Source organism: Lissotriton helveticus, chromosome 11 (genome assembly GCF_964261635.1).
Source record: "Lissotriton helveticus chromosome 11, aLisHel1.1, whole genome shotgun sequence".
Taxonomy (NCBI): Eukaryota; Metazoa; Chordata; class Amphibia; order Caudata; family Salamandridae; genus Lissotriton; species Lissotriton helveticus.
This window is the reverse complement of record NC_136072.1, coordinates 110,693,745-110,715,570: the sequence shown is the minus strand read 5'-3', so window position 1 is coordinate 110,715,570 and position 21,826 is coordinate 110,693,745. Positions and strand designations below refer to the sequence as shown.

Sequence of the window (21,826 nt, the reverse complement as noted above, 5' to 3'; positions counted from 1 at the left end):
AGTTTTTGAAACTCATAACATCGAAACTGCTTTTCCACCTATATTCCCGCCTTTCATCTCTGTGCGATAAATTTTGTGCTAATGACCGCCAGTGGTAGTTAATTTTCCACATGGTATTAGGCAGGATATAGGTCCAAGGTGATAATAGGTGATGTAATTAGTGGATACCGCAATTACGGCTGATGTATTCCTCACATTTTCCATGGTGATTATTTTGAGTCTTTTGCTGGTGGTACCATAAAGACAATTACCATGGAATCATTTGTTCGAAAAGTAGTTATTTGCATTTGTTTATTTAAAGCTCAAAACATCTTCATTGAGAATTCATTAAAAAGAGGGTATAGCACCATGTCACTCTGTCACAATAGGCGTGCCCTTTTAGCAAGGGTTGTTGATGCAAGAAATGCTGGAAGGTAGGACACTAGTCTGGGATGTACATGGTAACAACCATTAAATATTTCAAAAACCATGTAAGCGATGACAGATGACACTTAAAAGTGGTTCACTGATAGAATATCGATGTCACAAACATCAATGTTCTAAATATCCAGAAAAAAATATCGACTGCAAAAATATCGACTCACTTACCTTAACAGGCAAGTACGAAAATAACAACTCAAAAATATTGAGGTAAAAAATATAGATGTCAAAAATATTGATATAAAAATATATATAAAATAAAGTATTGTATATTAAATATATTAAATACAAACATTATTTAAAAAAAATTACATTTAATATACATTTAACTACATATAACAAACTTAATTTGAAAAAATATAAACATACAAACATAATCATTTATATTTATATTTACTTACAAATAATGTATTAACTATTATCTTTATTTAATTTTTAAACTTTAAAATGATATAAAAAATATATATCAATATTTTAAAATAAAAAATTGTATAATAAACTAAAACATTAAACTATTTAAAAAAAAAAAGTAACATTTCCCATTCAATGAGGTCAACAATAGGGAAAGTATTAGACAGCGGAACAAATAATTTTACTATTCCAACTCAAGTGAGTGCAACAGTAGGGAAAGTGTTGGATAGTGGAGGGGTAAAAATTACTATTCCCACTACATTGATAGCAACAGTAGGGAAAATGTTGGATGGTAGAGGGGTAAAAATTACTATTCCCACTACATTGATAGCAACAGTAGGGAAAATGTTGGATAGTGGAGGGGTAAAAATTACTATTCCGACTCCAAAGAGTGCACAGTAGGGAAAATGTTGGATATCAAAGGGGTCAAAATTACTATTCTCACTCCAGTGAGTGCAAAAGTAGGGTAAGTGTTGGATTGCGGAAGAATTTAATTTACTATTCCAACTCCAGTGAGTGCAACAGTAGGGAAAGTGTTGTTAATAATTCATCAATTAATTATAATTTACTTACCACCCTTCACACCCTTTACACCTATAAAAACTACCACACACAAATATAATTAATTACACAATTACCAAAATTAATTAAAAATTAATTAATTCACATTTATAAACAACCAATTATTAATTAATTATTAATACATTAATTTACACATATAACACTATAACATCTCAATTAAACAAATATTAATAAATAAAAATGAATCAATAAATCAAATATAATTAAATTACTTCACGCCCTATTCCCCTATAAACCCACAACCCGCTACGTAACTAAACAATGCAAAAATAAAATATTTTTTTAATACATTTCATATAATTAAATTACTTCCCACCCTATTCTTTTATAAACCCACAACCCGCTACAGAACTAAAAACGCAAAATTCAAATTAAAAAAAGAATACATTTAATATAATTAAATTACTTCCCACCCTATTCCCCTATAAACCCACAACCTGCTACTGTACTAAGGGGTATATTCACAAGCAAGTGTGCTAAACATCACCAAAAAAAGATAACGCACCTTTACACATCGCAGCCTATCGCGGAAAAATAACCCAGTGTTAACGTGGAATTCACAACAAGGTGGTAGCATGCAATAGTCTGCCGAAACCACGGCCAATGTCCGCGATACAACCACCTCGACGGAGATAAAAACACAAACCTTAACGCGAAAAAACATGCGACGGGCCAAAGCGCGATGAGGAAATCAGCAATAAGGAGCACCAGGCCTGCAACACACACATGGCAGGTGGGAAAAATCTCTATAAAAGTAGAAAAAACTCCCAAACATAAACTGACCAACATCCAAGCACCATGGAGGAAGCCGGAGCAGGCACAGAGGACGAGCACAACCCCACAAGCACCCCGGACGACCAGCCTGGTACCTCGGGGACAGGGAAGGGCAAGGACAAGAAGAAGAGGAAGACGAAATTCAGTCCGCAGGAAAACAGGATCCTGATTACGGAGGTGATGGAACACCATCAACAACTGTTCATCACCTCCAAGGTGTCATTGGGAACCAAAAATGGGATATGGAGGAACATCATGGACAAGGCGTATGCCGTCGGAGAACACAGGAGGTCAATGGACGAGGCCAAGAGGCGATGGATTGACATCAAGCAAAAGACCAAGAAGAAACTCGCAGCCAACCAGAAGGCAGCAATGCAGACTGGAGATGGGAGCCCAGCGCCAGAGCTCATGCTGGATGACACCCAGGAGCTGGTGTTGACCTGTCATCAGTGTGGAGACCGTGGCCAGAGTCGGGGGACCGGACACTGATCGACAGGATACAACGCAACCACAACAAGGTGAGTGACCACCAGGTACTGGGGGATGGGTGGAGATGGCCACAATGGCACACATGCGCAATCAAGATGTGCACACCGACAATGAATCTGGGTCATGCCCCTGATCTACACACTGTCACAATGTATAATGCCATGCTGTCTGAATGTCAACATGTACCATGCTGCTACATACATGTGGACACATCATAATACCGCATCTCCCCTTAACATTGCAGGGGCAACGTCAACACCCCCTGCAGAGCAGTCCCAGCCACTCTCTGATGATGAGGACAATGCCAGCATCGACACCCAAGCCATCCAACACATCATGGACATCATCCACAACTCACCTCCAGGATCAGGGCAGCCCAGCTGCATTGAGGAGACCCCACCCACTACCCAAAGCACCCAGCAGGAGGCACCCGCAGCCCCAGCACTCTCCCAATACCCCCAGGAACAAACCATGGCCTTCCAACGCCGTGTGCTGGAGGGCCAGAGGGAGACGGCTGAGCAGGTGCGGGTGGGGTTTGGCCTCATGGCTACCAAACTGAACACCATCCATGGGTGTCTAGGTCCCATCAGGGACCAGCTCCAGTCCCTAACGGACACCCACGGCCTGCTCCATGGTCTCCAACGAGCCCTGACTGACATCGCTGGAGTCATGACAGGTAGAGAACACCTGCCCGCTCAGACTGGCTCCAGCGATTCCAGCCGTGAGTTGGCACACATGCGGAGGCTCATGGAGGACATGGTGCAGATGGAGGCGGAAAGGATGGTAGTCACTGCTGCACATCAGCGAAATGTAGCTGGGATCTACCATGCCCTGCAGATCCTCATCATGACATTGCTGCCACAAGGCATGGCGCTGATGAATCCACATCTCTGCCCCCTGGTGTGTCAGTGCCTCACAGTACGGCAGGCGTATCCACTCCGGCACCTGATGTGCCACTGCCACACAGTGTGGCCGACAATCCTCCTCCGGCGCCTGATGTCTCAGTGGCACACAGTGCCGCAGCCGATACTGCAACACCCACAGGTCGGGCATTGTACACATACGAGGACATGGATGGGATTGTTGTCAGAAGGAGGCAGTAGCATTCATTTCTGCTAACTGGACTGTTTCTGCCACACATGGCCTCATGACCTCCCACTGACCCTCGATACACTCTGCTGCACTCACCTTGTACCACGACATGGACTGCCATATCCTGTTTGATGACCTATGACACGGCGACCAGGCAGCGGACTGTACCCTTCCTCTTCCACAGTACCTGTCATCCCTGGATGGACTCTGGCTGGCCCTCCACAGGCCCATATTGTGTAGTGTGCTTGGCATGGCCCTTTACCGCTCCAGCTGCTAAACTCCACTGGATGTGCAATAAACATCCAGTGACGCACTGCTGTGTCATGTCTTTTATCACTCATGTATGAATGTGTGGATGGAAGTAGGGACAGTGATTTCCGTACGTCCATGATGCTCATGTAGTGGGATGCCAGTCACTGTGTGCTACATTGCCAATTGTGTCCCAGGTGCCGTGGACACTACAACAGGGACACATGCCCAGAGCCCCCGAGTCATTGTTGCAAGCCCTGCGCTGGTCCATTGTACACCAGGCAAGACCACTCCACTTACGCTCCAAGGGGGGGGCACTAATAAAAGCCGTAACACTGAGGTCCAGTGGCTTTGGCTTTATTCAGAGCAACCACCAACAGATCCAGCTCCTATCTTCATCACATCCAAAGTCCCACCAAGCCAGACTAACAATGAGGTCACAACATTCTACATACTACATCTGGCACATGCAGGTTGATTACAACACATCCCCTTTACAAAATCATATGAAACAATAAAATATGAAATATCTTTATAAAGTGACTTATATATAAGAAAACAATAACAATTAAGTAAAAAGGTAATTAAAATGTTAACACTAGCAGAAATAGAAATAACAACAAAACATAATAATTATTAGTTCTCTAATACAAAACGTAATCCTTGACTCTCACAGGTACACACCTGTGTCTGGTCGAGTAACCAGTGTTCACACCTTTACTCACAAACACAACGACGATTGACAGTTGTGCAGTGAGTAGTTTCAGAGTTTCAGAGAACCTGACCAGTCTGAACATACTCCAGACACAACCATTGTCTAGAGTTACAACGTTTTTCTTAATTGCGGTGAGGACAAAAGGGCCACGGAAATTAGACAAACCTTTGTGAATATGCTTGGCCTTTTTCACCAGAACACGGTCACCCAAATTCCACCTCCTCTCCCTGACTAACAGCTTGTCATCATACCGCAATTTGTACTTCTGCTGATACTCAGTAAGTTTATTTTTCCTTAGTTCATCGGACACAGCACCGCTCTTCCATGCGGGAAGCCATACCGGGTTCAATTTAGAACTTGCTACTCTCCCTCTCAAGGCTTCAAAAGGTGATCTTTGAGAAATAGCATTGGTAACAGTGCGGCGTGCCCACCAAGTCTCTCTCAACACATTGCTAAAAGAAACTCTAGAATCAAGTGCCTATTGAGCACAGCTCTTGACAACTCTATTCATCCTTTCTGTAAGACCATTGGCCTGTGGAGAATAGAGAGCTGTCTTGTGATGAATGATACCTAGGTCTTCAAGAAAAGCATACATCTCATGGGAGGTGAACTGCACCCCATTGTCAGTGACTAAATATTTGTCACACCTTCCGAAACAAATACATCTCTTAGAAATTCAATCACTGACCTGGAATTAACAGTACTCATGCACTTTGAAACCACCAACTTTGAGGTGCAGTCCACCAAGAGAACGACAAATCTCTCATGAGGAGGCAATAACTCAAAAGGACCAATAATATCCAATCCCAACTTGGTCCAGACAGCATCAGGCACTTCCACAGGGGAAAGAGGAGCATGACTAGTCACATGAGACTTTTCATTAATCGCACACAAGTGGCAGTCTTTGACAACATCTTCTATCATTTGATCCATCCCTGGCCACCAATATCTTTCTCTGACACATGCCTTGGTAAGACTCCTCCCCAAATGCCCTTTATGAGCTAAGTTAACCACCTTACATTTAAGCTTATCAGGTGGAACCACCCTTTGACCCCACATGAGACTTCCCTGGCAAAAGGTAAGATCTTCTCTCACAGTCCAGAAAGGCTTCATGTTAGGATCAAGATCCTTGTAACATGGCCAACTCTTTGAAATAACTACTTTAAGAGAAGAAAACACTTTATCACTGTCAGTGCAGGATAACCATTCTTCCTTTGACAAAGAAGGCTCTGTCAACCAATTTATACATTCAAGCTCCTCTCCAACATGTTCAAAATTCAAAGGCAGGCATGACAAGCAGTCAGCAGATTTATTACTCAGGCCTGAGATGTACAGTACACGAAAATTAAACTCTTGCAAGCCTTCAATCCATCTTTTAAGTCTAGGAGTCATATGGTCACCGTGATTGCATGAAAATATTTGAACAAGGGGACGATGGTCAGATTTCCCAGTAAACGGAATTGTATTGCCCAAAAAACACTCTGGGCCTCCCTTTCAATACAAGAGTAGTTGACTTCAGCCTCTCTAAGGGCTCTGGAGGCAAAGGCTACCACTCTTTCCTCTCCACTCACAACTTAAAAGAGTACAGCTCCAAGGGGCATATTACCTAGGGCCTTATCGCCGCTTTAGCGGGAATTTTTCCCACTAAAGCGGCGATAATTTAATCGCACTATTACCTAGCTGTCGCTAACACCCGTTAGCAACAGCTAATAGGCAATAGCGGGCATTTAGGGGCCCACTATGCATGTCAGCGATAATTATCGCTAATGACATGCATAGTGGGCGTGCCAAGATGTTAGCGACTGGAAACAGTCGCTAACATCGCTATCACCTATTACCAACTTTTGGAAATAATCAAGCTAAGCGCGATTATCTCCAAAAGCTAACGCCTGCCCAGAGCAGTTCTTAGCCATGTTATCCAATGGAATGTGGATAACATGGCTAAGAGCATTGTCACGATAATGCATGAATATCGCTGATTTTACAGCGATATTCATGCATTTCCCACGATTTTTACCGCTTTTGAGATAAACCTTGATAATATCAAGGTATCTCAGCGGTAAAAATCGTCGGAGCGCGGCAATATTTTTATACCCGCTAACCAAGCTTAGTGATAATTATCGCTATAGCTTGGTAATATGCCCCCAAGTCCTTTAAGACTGGCATCAGTTGTCAGGATAGTTCTCAATTTGGTACCAAAGTGTCCTAATGTTGGCATCTTTCCAATTTCAGACTTGACCAAATTGAAAGCCACTTCACATTCAGGTGACGAGACAAAACGTGCTCCCGTCTTTAACAAAACTCTAATTGGTTCAACAACTCGCAAAACTTCTCACAAATTTAGAATAGAACTCTGCCATCCACAAAAAGGACCTAACCTGCTCTTTGTCCTCAGGAGCCGGGGCTTTGACAATGCTCTCCGCGAGCTGCAGCTTAGGTTGTATACCAGCCCCACAAATGACGTGACCAAGATAAGTAACTGATTTTAATCCAATACGACATTTATCTTTCTTGACTGTGAGCCCTTTCTGTTTCAGTTTACTCAACACAGAGCTCAGAACATTTTCATGTTCATACTCATCCCTACCATAAGCAAGAATATTGTCCTGAAAAAAATAAGACATTGGGTAGCCCTCCTGAGATCATATTCATTATTCTCCGGTCTAAGGAAGACATGGCTTGGCAGTTCGGGCTGGACAGTTCCCATGAGGCACAGGGTCAAGGCTGATTTGCATATGGCCATGTCTGAACAAGGGTGGTGTGGAGTGCAAATAAATTATGGATTTAGGCCTAGATCTCTGTACTGGGGTGAATGTATGACATTGTTCTGGATTCTGTCCATCAACTGTTGTTTTTGCATTTGTCACCCCGAGTGGGACGGGTATGATCAGACGTGAGTCCCGTGCTCTCCACACCACTGGAGTCAAGCTATCCTGGCTGATGATGGCTGATAGCCAGAAACCGGTCCTAGAATGCTTGATTCCGGTCTAGGGAAGACATGGCTTGGCAGTTCGGGCTGGACTGTTCCCATGAGGTACAGGGTCAAGGCTGATTTGCATATGCCCATGTTTGAACTAGGGTGGTGTGGAGTGCAAAAAAACGATGGATTTAGGTCCAGATCTCTGTATTGGGGTGAATGTATGACATTGTTCTGCATTCTGTCCATCAACTGTTGTTTTTTTTTTTCACAACAACATTTTTATTATTCAAGTGAGGGGAAGCAGAGCAAAAAACGTGGTTCCCCACAATCAGGAGAGCGCCACCAAACATTGTAGTACATTGTATTTTTGTCATAACGATACCAAGTAAGAGGCGAGTAAATCAAAGTAGGTAACCCCTTTCCCTACCCCTGTCCCCCCCAACAACCCCCAGTACCCAACTGCCCCACTACCCACCCCTTATCCCTCCCTAACCCTATGCACGTGCAGCAGAAACACAGTTGTTATCGGTCGTAAGGTATGACACAGTAATGAGGCTCTCTAGGTACCCCTGTCTATATCTCTTCCTCGTGCGCTACAGGGGGATCAAGAGGCAACTCCCTATACTCCGCCCACCTCTTCCAGATCTTAAAGTGTTTACGGGGGCAGCCTCTCGCCTCAAACACAGGTCGTTCCAGTCCCATATAATAATCTAGGCCGGCCTTCCATGCACACAGGGGGGGGGCTCGGACTCCCTTCCACGCTCTGGCTAGGTCTCGCTTGGCCACTATTAGTCCTAGTAGTAATAGGTGGCGCTTGTATATGTTCCCACCGACTCCTTCAAGTATGTGGAGTAAGCCCAAACGGTGAGTGCGTGGGAGGTCCCAACCCAAAACCTCAGACAAGCAATTCCATACGCCCCTCCAGAATCCAATCAGTCTAGGACATGACCACACTGTATGTAGCAGCGTACCCACAGCCGCGCCGCACCGCAGACATTCCGACGAGCCAATCAGTCCAGATTTCCAGAGTCGCTCTCGGGTATAATAAGACCTATGGAGGTACTTGAATTGAATCAGGCGAAGCCGCATCGCTATTGCAGTTCCGCGCGGGGACTCCAGGGCTTCCCTCCAGTCATCCTCATCTAGGGGACCAATGTCAGCCTCCCAAGCTGCTTTCAGAGGGAGCAGGGTAGAAGAGCAGTGGGTCACTATCGTCTGGTAGATGCGAGAGATCTTCTTATCACCAAGGTCTCCCATGAATACCTTCGCTTCAATGGGGCTAAACTCAGGGAGCGAGTCCAGATCCGCAATGCTGGGTGTGAGTGCATGCCGGAATTGTAAGTAACGAAAGAATTGGGTTTGGGGCATACTGAACTCAGCGCTGAGTTCCTGAAAGGACTTAAGAGTAGTCCCAGACATGACATGTCCTAACATTGATATCCCAATGGCTTCCCAGCCATCAAACCCGGAGAGTGTCGTCAGTTCGGGGAGTCGTCCATTATGCCATAATGGTGTCTCAGCAGTTAGCCTACCCCACCAACCCATACGACGTAATACCTGCCGCCACACAGCAAAGACCACTTTCGTAACGCACGGTAACGCCCGCCGCAGCCGGGCCGAGTAGAGAATCGTGTGTAATGTATTATCGCCCATCAATGAGCGCTCCAGGGCATATGTCGGGTCTCCTCTGTCGCCGTACCACCACTCATTGAGTATGAGCAGCTGTGAGGCCTGATAATAAGATAGCAGATCAGGGGTGGCCAAGCCACCACAATATGTGGAAAGGAAGCATGTCTTTAGCGCCACTCTGGCCGCGCCCCCAATCCACAGAAAGCGACTCAAGGCAGAGTTAGCCTGCCGAAACCACTGGGGAGGAATAGGATGAGGATAGTTCTGTAATTGGTACAGGAGTCGCGGAAGAGCCACCATCTTGAATATCGCTGATCTACCAAAAATGGTTAGAGGCATCCGGGACCAAGTCTTAACGTCCTCTTGAACCTTATCCCACACGGGTACAATATTGCGCTCCCACGTAATACGGTTGGATTCGGAGAGGAACACCCCCAAATACTTCAAACCGTCGGTTGCCTGCTGTAAGTCCGCCGCCCAGGGGTCCATCTCCGCCGTGCCGCCTAGCACCCAAAGGGTGGATTTGCCTAAATTCAAGCAAAGTCCCGAGACCTCTCCAAATAAGCGCATGATTTCTAACACTCGGGGTCCCGAGCGACTCAAGTCAGTGAGAAAGAAGAGGACGTCGTCTGCATATAAGGCAATCCTGTCGAAAAGAGTCTCAGACCAGACAAAACCCCGGAGCTGAGCGTCTATGCGCACCCAAGAAGCCAGAGGCTCCATGGCCAGAGCAAACAGGTACGGGGACAATGGGCACCCCTGACGGGTCCCCCGTCCAATGGAGAACACCCCCGAAGTGGCCCCAGCGACCCTAACGGACGCCGTGATATCGGTATAGAGCAATGAAATGTATGACAGATACACCGGGCCCAGGTTGAGGCGAGACAGGAGTGCAAAAAGGTACGCCCAGCTAACTGAATCGAACGCCTTATGGATGTCTGCCAATAACAAAGCCGCTCTGTCTCCCAAGGTCCCCATCGCGTCTACCGCTGCCTGCGCGCGCCGGATGTTGTGTCGTGTCGCACGGTGAGGCATAAAACCCGCCTGGTCCGGATGGACTAGGTCCGCCATATATGGGAGTAAGCGGTTCGCTAGCGCCTTTGCTAGTATTTTGGCTTCTACATTAAGCAATGAGATGGGGCGATACGAGTCGTGTCTGTCAGGGGGTTTGCCAGGCTTCTGAAAGACCACGATCTCGGCGTGACGCCAGTCAGGAGGCAATCTGCCCCGCTCACGTGCAACCTCCAGAGTACACCGATAATGGGACCCCAGGAGAAGTTGGAATTTCTTAAAAAACTCACAGGGGTAGCCATTTGGACCAGGTGCTTTCCCCACATTAAGTTGGCCCAGTGCCTCCCCAAGTTCCTCGGCCGAGAGGGGAGCATCGAGTTCCTTCCTGGCCTCGTTAGACACCCGAGGCGGCAAGTCGTCAATAAATTTTGCTACGTTGTCTGCGTGGAGACTGTCTTGCGGGGCATATTGTGACCTAAAATAATCAGCAAAACTCGCTGCAAGCTCAGCTGGGTCTGTAATCATCACTCCGTCCTCAGCAGTAAGGCCCGGCAGCGTGATCGGTTGGAGACGTCGCTGACACAACCTATGGAGCATGGTACCGGACTTATCCCCCCACTGGTATATTCTGCTCCACGTGGCTAGCCACGCCTGTTTAGCCTCATCCATCAAGAGAGAGGCGTATGACTGTTGCGCTTGGAGAAGCAACCGTATCGCCACTTCGTCTCCTCCTCCCCGACTCCGCTGTTCCAGGTCCTCTACGAGTTTGGCAGCTGTAGTGGTCGCCTCCCGTCGTCTACGGCGAGCCTCAGCACACCACGCAATATCCACCCCCGTATAGTAGGTTTCATGGCCTCCCACACTACTGCAACGTCCATACCGTCTACTAGATTTTCCCGCCAGTAGTGTGCGACGGCTTCCCGCAGGTGTTGGACATAAGTGGGCTGCTGGAGATGCCACGAGGACATCCTCCACCGGAAAGGCTGTCGCTTCGTAAGCAGTTCTATCGTGATTGAAACTGGGGAATGGTCCGAGAGCCCCCTCGGAAGCATCGCAGCGTCGCGCACCCTGCTCAGACAAACGCCAGGCACAAACACATAATCTAGTCTCGAGAACGAGCCGTGCACCGCAGAAACATACGTGTATTCGCGCGCTGCTGGATGCATATGTCGCTTGCTGGCCCCGCAATTCTTCAGTCCCTGGTCACTCCCTATGTTCCATCCCGCTCCCTTCGTTCCTGTTCCCTCCAGCTGGCCACGTCCATCAGAGTCAGGAAAGCCCGTTGGGGTGGCCGCTCCTTTTCACACACTGCGGCTAGACTCTGGAACACCCTCCCTCTATCCCTCCGGGGAACGGTAAATCATCTTTCTTTCAGGAAAACCCTGAAAACACACCTGTATGCTACACCCTGCTGATCTGCCTTGAGCCCTCGCTAGATAAGTTTCCTGTCATAAGCGCTACGAGGCCTCCGGGTAGATAGCGCTATACAAGTGTTGTTTCAATTCAATTCAATTCACATCCACCCATCCTAATCCCTCAGCCATGGCCTGTAGCCGGGTAGGGGAACCTGGGGAAGGGCCAGCAAGCACTCCCTGCTGCCTCTGACGGTCCACACTAACATCCATCACCTCATTCCAGTCACCCCCAATCACAGCCAAGGACTCTGGGATATCTTCCCACACCGTAAACAGCTTCTCGGACAGGGCCCACTGCAGAGGGGGCGGAGCATACACACTTCCAAAGACTACCGGTTCTGTGCCCACCATACCCTTGATAAATACATAGCGGCCTTGAGGATCCGCCCACTGCTTCTCATGGACGTAGGCCACCCTGCGGTGCACCAGAATAGCAACACCTCTAGAGCCCATGACGAAACCAGCATGAAAGACCTGATGATATCCAAACCTCTGCAAGCTAAGTACTTTAGAGCCCATCATGTGAGTTTCCTGGAGCAAGAGTACATCAGCAGCCTCCCTCTTCCCCCAACGTAAAACAGCCCCCCTTTTAACGGCATCCAGCATCCCCCTGACATTCCAAGTGATTATCCGTAGGGACTCCCCGGGGAGTCTATGATTCAAGTCAGCCATAGTCAATCGAGGTCCAACAAGTATGCCTCCTGTGCCATCTCCACACACCGCGCAATTTCTTCAGGTCCGTAACAAGCAGCACGTGCATTTCCCCCCCCCGCCCGTCCCAGACCCTCCCAACATCAACAAAAACTACCCCAGTATATCCCACATTCCCAGTCATCTCTGTACCCACATGTCCTACCCCCAACCCCTGCCGCAAACACCCCCCACCCCCATACCTCATAGAACATTGAAGTACCTGTCGCGGCATGGGCCGCCCCGGGTCCAAAACAGAGGGCCCAAGACCAACCATACCAATGGATCCCAACATCAACTGTTGTTTTTGCATTGGAATCTTTATGAAGCATGATCTGATGATATGCGGATGAAAGGTCCAACACACTAAAAATGTTGGCTCACTTCAACAAACTGATAGATTCTGATATATTTCAAAGGGGCTGTCAGCCTACCCAGATCATTCGTTCAATCCGTTCAGGTCCACACACATCCTCACAGCAGAACCACCTTTCTTGGGTGCCAAAACCACCGTAACTAACCACTCCGAGGCCTCAATCTCTTCAATCACTTCCAACTTTAACAATCTTTCAAGCTCAAGTCTTAATGGTTCAACCATCAAGTGTGGCACCCTCCGCACTTTATACACGCAAGGTTTAGTTGAATTCTTTAAAATGATCCGATGCTCAAAACCAATGAGGCAACCAAGGGCATCAGAAAATACTTCAGGAAAATCCTTAAAATACTTATTTCCATTATCCATAGTATCAATTGACAAAACTTGTCCTTGGGATCTTCACACACATCACTCATCAACATAACTTGGTCTTGTGGATTCTTGGCATTTGGGTTTAGAATTATGCCTAAGTCACTTTGATGCCTCCAACTCAGAAGGTTATTACCTCTCACAGCCTCATAATCTTTCCCCACAGTCTCTCTCCCTTTAAACACAATTTTGGCTATTACATACCCAATAATATTTACACAAGATCCACCATAACTAAGTGGAGAGATATCAGGAGGTAGAAGTTTTACATTTGCAAATCCTACAACCTCATCCCATTTTTTATTTCCTGTTAAAGTAAATGGGGAACCTGAATCAGCCACGACACTGAAATCATTGCCATCTACAGAAATATTAGAGAATGGCATATTAATTTTCTCAGAGTCAACATTACCATCAGTCTCAGAAACACTTGAAATAACCACAGTACGGATAGTATCAGAAGTGGTCTCAGTTGGACAACCCCTCGAGGAGATTTTGCAAACACATGCATAGTGTCCTTTGATCCCACAGTTATGACATACAGAATCTCTAGCATAACAATTGGGAAAACTTGAAGAGTGAGAAAAACTTCCACATCTGTAACACCGCACTCTTTCATTGTCTTTGCTATTCCTTTCACCATCAAATGAACGCTGTTGACGCAAATCACATTCATTGCATGGCTGGACATCTCTATTCAAGGTAGCATGAGGTTGAGAGTCCCTTAAGACATTTTTATTCTTTGTACTCACTGACACTTTAGCATTATTGTCAGAAAGTTCTTCATCCATGTCACATTCAGACACAGTGCGTACAGCATCTTGACTTTTCTTTATGCCATCACTCTGAGTTTGACTACTATCCTCCTTATCTCTATTACCCAAGAGGAAGTATTTTCTACGCCTTCCACAATTGCAATGGCTTCTGACAACGGTGGATTGTTGCATAAAAGTTTCTCCTGCACTCTAGAGCTGGTGGTTCACCTCACAAAATGATCTCTCACTAGAGAATCTGAAAGTTCGCCGAATTCACAAGTGCGTGTCAACGTTTTGAGAGAAGCAACATAACTCCCTACACGTTCGATGGGACCTTGAACTCTTGTAAAGAATCTATGTCGCTAGAAAAACTACGTTGATACGAGGCCCAAAATATCGCTCCAGCATAGTCATGGACATCTCATAAACGTCTCTTGGTTCACCATTGCCATTCCCTACAGTTATGAGGTCCATGCTATCATAAATGTTTCTGCCCTCCACACCTAAATTATGTAATAAAATGGCTTATTTCCTGAAAGCAGAGAATTTCTCCCCCCCAATAGCTACAATATAGGAATCAAATAAATTCCTCCATCTCTTCCAGTGAAAAATTGGTTCTCCTTTTTCAGATAGGAATGCAGGAGGTTGAGACATGCTGGTCGGTTTGGCCATGACTTATGAAAGAAAAGGAAATCAGAATAATATTGCCAATAATGCAAAGATAACATTCTCACTGTGAGTAAAACCATTTTTAAAAGAAATATAGATACGTTTCGTTAAGAAATTGTGGTAAAACAGCCTTATAATACATGTTGTGCTGTTGTTGATTTCACTGTTCAAACCGGATTCGTTTTTAGGTCTCGCCTGTCGATGCGCATGCGCATCGAGCTTGCGAGACTATTGGGGCTTAAACAGTCTTTAACCAACTTGCAAGGAATCGTGGCGATTCCTTGCAGTGCTCGTGAAATTCAAGCTTAATGCGCATGTGCATTGAGCTTAAAAGCACGTGCACATGCCCCCAGCCGCCTGCTTGCATGTATTTTCCCTCAGCCGCACTCCTCCCACACCCCCGCTCCGCCCCCTCCCCTGCCTGCCCTGTCGCGTTTCTTCAGTTATCTTAGCCGCACTCCAGGCCCCTGCTGCTTTCACACCCTCATGCCGCTCTCCCCGCTCACCCCCTCCCCTGCCCACCGTGTCGCATTCATCCCCCCTCCCCTTCTCTGCCTTCCCTCCGTCTTCCCTCCCACTAGTTCACGACGCGCGTCCACATCACAGCCATCAGCCTCCCTCCCGCGGGCAGTTTGGCCTCAGGTATTCACCCCAGCGCGACTTCTCCTCCCCCCTAATTACATGCCTGCTGTTTACTTCTTTCACGGCAGCTCTCTCGCACATCAAAGGCTGCCCCCCCACGCCTCGCAACAGACTTCGTTGGCCCCGAGGCAACCAGTTCTGACACACACCAACTTAGAGCTTGACTTGTACTGACCCTGCACCCCAGCAGACATGCAAGCATCAGACATCCACAAGCATCAGACATATATATTCACCCACTCTGCTTCAGTCACCCACTTACACAAATCGCGCCGATACCCCGAGCAGCAGTGCCCGCAATACCGAGCGTTCTGTTATGCCACATCTCTCAGCTTACAGATACCTTCGCTCTTTCTTTTCTTTTCCTCTCAACGTTTCTGCCTCTTTCACTCTCTCCTCCAACTCTCTCCCCCTCTCCATTTACTTAAACAAATCTCGCAGATACCCCAAGCAGCAGTGCCCGCACTACCAAGCGTTCTGTTATGCCACATCTCTCAGGTTACAGATCCCTTCGCTCTTTCTATTCCTCTCCACGTTTCTGCAAATTTCACTCTCTTCCAACTCTCTCCCTCCCTCTCCAATTACTTACACAAATCTCGCCGATACCCCGAGCAGCAGTGCCCGCACTAGCGAGCGTTCTGCTATGCCACATCTCTCAGGTTACAGATCCCTTCTCTCTTTCTATTCCTCTCCACGTTTCTGCCTCTTTCACTCTCTCTTCCAACTCTCTCCCTCCCTCTCCAATTACTTACACAAATCTCGCCGATACCCCGAGCAGCAGTGCCCGCACTAGCGAGCGTTCTGTTATGCCACATCTCTCAGCTTACAGATTCCTTCGCTCTTTCTTTTACTCTCCATGTTTCTGCCTCTTTCACTCTCTCTTCCAACTCTCTCCCTCCATCTCCATTTACTTACACAAATCTTGGTGATACCCCGAGCAGCAGTGCCCACAATACCGAGCGTTCTGTTATGCCACATCTCTCAGCTTACAGATCCCTTCGCTCTCTCTTTTCCTCTCCATGTTTCTGCAAATTTCACTCGCTCTTCCAACTCTCTCCCTCCCTCTACCTTTACTTACAAAAAGCCCTCACACATAGATCAGGTACAGCACAGGCGGCAGCAGTGCAAGCTTCCCTTACACATGGAACAGGTACAGCACTGACAGCAGCAGTGCAAGCTTCCCTCACACACGGAGCAGGTACAGCACAGGCAGCAGCAGTGCAAGCTTCCCTCACACACAGAGCAGGTACAGCACAGGCAGCTACAGTGCAAGCTTCCCTCACACACAGAGCAGGTACAGCACAGGCAGCAACAGTGCAAGCTTCCCTCACACACAGAGCAGGTACAGCACAGGCAGCTACAGTGCAAGCTTCCCTCACACACGGAGCAGGTACAGCACAGGCAGCAACAGTGCAAGCTTCCCTCACACACAGAGCAGGTACAGCACAGGCAGCAACAGTGCAAGCTTCCCTCACACACAGAGCAGGTACAGCACAGGCAGCAACAGTGCAAGCTTCCCTCACACACAGAGCAGGTACAGCACAGGCAGCAACAGTGCAAGCTTCCATCACAAATCGCGCCGATACCCCGAGCAGCAGTGCCCGCAATACCGAGCGTTCTGTTATGCCACATCTCTCAGCTTACAGATACCTTCGCTCTTTCTTTTCTTTTCCTCTCAACGTTTCTGCCTCTTTCACTCTCTCCTCCAACTCTCTCCCCCCTCTCCATTTACTTAAACAAATCTCGCAGATACCCCAAGCAGCAGTGCCCGCACTACCAAGCGTTCTGTTATGCCACATCTCTCAGGTTACAGATCCCTTCGCTCTTTCTATTCCTCTCCACGTTTCTGCAAATTTCACTCTCTTCCAACTCTCTCCCTCCCTCTCCAATTACTTACACAAATCTCGCCGATACCCCGAGCAGCAGTGCCCGCACTAGCGAGCGTTCTGTTATGCCACATCTCTCAGGTTACAGATCCCTTCTCTCTTTCTATTCCTCTCCACGTTTCTGCCTCTTTCACTCTCTCTTCCAACTCTCTCCCTCCCTCTCCAATTACTTACACAAATCTCGCCGATACCCCGAGCAGCAGTGCCCGCACTAGCGAGCGTTCTGTTATGCCACATCTCTCAGCTTACAGATTCCTTCGCTCTTTCTTTTACTCTCCACGTTTCTGCCTCTTTCACTCTCTCTTCCAACTCTCTCCCTCCATCTCCATTTACTTACACAAATCTTGGTGATACCCCGAGCAGCAGTGCCCACAATACCGAGCGTTCTGTTATGCCACATCTCTCAGCTTACAGATCCCTTCGCTCTCTCTTTTCCTCTCCATGTTTCTGCAAATTTCACTCGCTCTTCCAACTCTCTCCCTCCCTCTACCTTTACTTACAAAAAGCCCTCACACATAGATCAGGTACAGCACAGGCGGCAGCAGTGCAAGCTTCCCTTACACATGGAACAGGTACAGCACCGACAGCAGCAGTGCAAGCTTCCCTCACACACGGAGCAGGTACAGCACAGGCAGCAGCAGTGCAAGCTTCCCTCACACACAGAGCAGGTACAGCACAGGCAGCTACAGTGCAAGCTTCCCTCACACACAGAGCAGGTACAGCACAGGCAGCAACAGTGCAAGCTTCCCTCACACACAGAGCAGGTACAGCACAGGCAGCTACAGTGCAAGCTTCCCTCACACACGGAGCAGGTACAGCACAGGCAGCAACAGTGCAAGCTTCCCTCACACACAGAGCAGGTACAGCACAGGCAGCAACAGTGCAAGCTTCCCTCACACACAGAGCAGGTACAGCACAGGCAGCAACAGTGCAAGCTTCCCTCACACACAGAGCAGGTACAGCACAGGCAGCAACAGTGCAAGCTTCCATCACAAATCGCGCCGATACCCCGAGCAGCAGTGCCCGCAATACCGAGCGTTCTGTTATGCCACATCTCTCAGCTTACAGATACCTTCGCTCTTTCTTTTCTTTTCCTCTCAACGTTTCTGCCTCTTTCACTCTCTCCTCCAACTCTCTCCCCCCTCTCCATTTACTTAAACAAATCTCGCAGATACCCCAAGCAGCAGTGCCCGCACTACCAAGCGTTCTGTTATGCCACATCTCTCAGGTTACAGATCCCTTCGCTCTTTCTATTCCTCTCCACGTTTCTGCAAATTTCACTCTCTTCCAACTCTCTCCCTCCCACTCTGTACCTTTCACCCAATCTGTACCTTTCACCAACTCTGTACCTTTCACCCACGTTGTACCTTTCACCGCCTCTTTACCTTTCACCCTCTCCGTACCTTTCGCCCACTATGTACCTTTTACACACTCTGTACCTTTCACCCACTCTGTACCTTTCACCCACTCTGCACTTTTCACCCACTCTGTACCTTTCACCCACTCCGTACCTTTCACACACACTGTACCTTTCACACACTCTGTACCTTTCACACACTCTGTACCTTTCACACACTCTGTACCTTTCACACACTCTGTACCTTTCACCCACTCTGTACCTTTCGCCCACTCTGTACCTTTCGCCCACTCTGTACCTTTCGCCCACTCTGTACCTTTCGCCCACTCTGTACCTTTCGCCCACTCTGTACCTTTCACCCAGTCTGTACCTTTCGCCCACTCTGTACCTTTCACCCACTCTGTACCTTTCACCCACTCTGTACCTTTCACCCAATCTGTACCTTTCACCTACTCTGTACCTTTCACCCACTATGTACCTTTCACCCACGTTGTACCTTTCACCGACTCTGTACCTTTCAACCACTCTGTACCTTTCACACACTATGTAGCTTTCACCCACTCTGTAGCTTTCACCCACTCTGTACCTTTCACCCACTCTGTACCTTTCACACACTCTGTACCTTTCACACACTCTGTACCTTTCACACACTCTGTACCTTTCACCCACTCTGTACCTTTCACCCACTCTGTACCTTTCGCCCACTCTGTACCTTTCACCCACTCTGTACCTTTCACCCACTCTGTACCTTTCACCCACTCTGTACCTTTCAACAACTCTGTACCTTTCACCCACTCTGTACCTTTCATCCACTCTGTACCTTTCACCCACTCACCCATCCACAAGCGTCAGACATCCACAAGCATCACAAGCAGCAGACATCCACAAGCAACACAAGCTGCACACATACACAAGCAACAGACATCCACAAGCAACAGACATCCACAAGCATCAGACATGCAGCAAACACACTCACTGACGCTCACACACCCTCACACACCGTCACACACCCTCAGCTTCACACACCCTCACTCACCCTCACACACACACACACACACACACACACACACACACACACATACAACAACAAAAGGAAGAATAGAAATAAACTATCCTAATCCACACTCTAACTCCAAGATAGAAATCCTGAGTCCTAATTCACCCTAATAAACTAACAGCCTAATTCACCCTACAAATACACCCTCAAGATACGCAACAGAAAGACATCCTAGAAAATAAAAACCAAAGGAAAAATACGCCATCGTAATGCACCAGCCAAATAAACAATCAAATAAAACTAAACAAAACACAATATAAGTAAAGACTCAAAAAATAGCCTCCTATTCCACCCTATTAAAAAAATTGATTGTGCATTTAACAGATAGATAAGTTTTATGCCATTTTCTGAGACATAAACAAATTTTAGCACGCAATTAAAAACAAAGGGGGTCAACGGAGTCGTGCATCAGATACGTTACACACAAAATCTACTTCCCAAATGTGAGCTACAACATGCAATGATGTTTATCAGGCTTCACGTCACCAAACAAAAATTATTCGGACAAAATAACACCAACAAAAGAACGAAGAAATATCTGTCAGGAAGCGAGGACGAGGATGTACAAACACAAATGTGAAACAGCCTACTTTTTTGGGGGGGAATAAATAAGCATTATTCAGGCGGGGAATGGGACGGATTAAACACAATTGTCAAGAGTTACACAAAAAGCCGTACGCATATAACACGAGCTTTTAGTCACACGAAATTAGCGCAAATATACAAAATAAAAATGTCGCTACTCTACAGTAATGTGGACATAAGTCACAATTCTGATAGCAACATGGAGAAAGCATATATAACAAGCCAATATTGCTTTAAAAATACATCGTAACACAAAGCGGAGACATTGCATAGATTATTAACGAAGAGGAAGTATCACAAACAACAGCACGAAATTTACATAAACATCAAATTAAAAAGCTATACAAACATACGTTTAATAAAAACTGCAATAACAGAACGTAGAGATGAAACAATATAAATTATTCACGCAGATATACAACATACTACACAATTACACCAAAAAAACACTGCTCTAATTATTAACACAACTAGTAACAAAATACATACATTTTAAAAATTAGATCTGAACAATAGGATACAATGCATTACATACATAAAGAGCCGACAAATCAAAATAAACATCCTTCGTTGCAAAACAAAGACACTACTATGCCAATAAAAATAATAGGAAACAACAAATCTAATATTCACCCAATCTGCATCATTCACCCACTCTGCATCATTCACCCACTCTGCATCATTCACCCACTCTGCATCATTCACCCACTCTGCATCGTTCACCCAACCTGCAAATTAATGAATGTTATGCCATTTTCATTGACATAAACAACTTTTAGGACGGAAAAAAAAGGGGGTCTACGGAGTACTGCATCAGATACGTTACACACAAAATATACTTCCCAAACTGAGCTACAGCATGCAAGGATGTTGATCAGGCTTCAGGCCAAAAAGCAAAAGTCATTCCTACAATATTACACCAACAAAACAAAGAAAAATATGTGGCAGGAAGCGAGGACGAGGATGTACAAACACAAAAGTGAAACAGCCAATTTTTAATAGGGGTAATAAACAAGCACTATTCATCCGGGGAATGGGACGGATTAAACACAATGGTCAAGAGTTACACAAAAAGCCGTACGCATATAACAATAGCAGTTCATCACACGGAATTACATCAAATATAAAAAACATATTACGCAACTTGGATTCAGCGCTAACAGCATCAATAAACATTACATATGTCTCTTAGCTTCACAAAACAACGCGTAATACAATTAATACTTTTGAAGTGTACAATATTCATGGCGAAAAGAGTACTTAGAAACTCAAAGAACAGCTCTTGGACGTCAAATAACAAACAACTGCTAATAATACATTACTTAACACTTTAAGAAAATAAATACATTACATATCGAAGAATAAAAACAAGACTTTAATTACATTACATAATATTCATTTCGAAATATTACAAACAAAAAAATACAATGTCAAAATTATTAAAAATACACTCCTATTCATTCGTTAACTTAAACATACTATAGGTAGTAAATAGAAACACTTACATATAAATTAAATAAATAACTAAAATAATTGCAATCGCTAACAAAATATGTCACTATTTATATAAATACACTCATAATTATTAACTAATTTATGCATACTATCAATACTACTTTAAATTAGATTAAAAAAACTGTTAGAGGAAATCTCTTACCTATCATACGACGCACCAACAGCACACGAACAGGAACACGCCTTCCGCATCCCACGATTCTCGATGTTCTGGAGAA

At 46.1% G+C, this 21,826-nt stretch overlaps 1 protein-coding gene across 1 annotated transcript in view; it reads right to left on the bottom strand.

Moving 5' to 3' along the window:
* LOC144790678 (fetuin-B-like) overlaps nucleotides 1–21,826 on the bottom strand; it is a 217,393-nt gene that overhangs the window by 183,374 nt on the left and 12,193 nt on the right. The gene's annotated exons all lie outside the window — the stretch shown is intronic.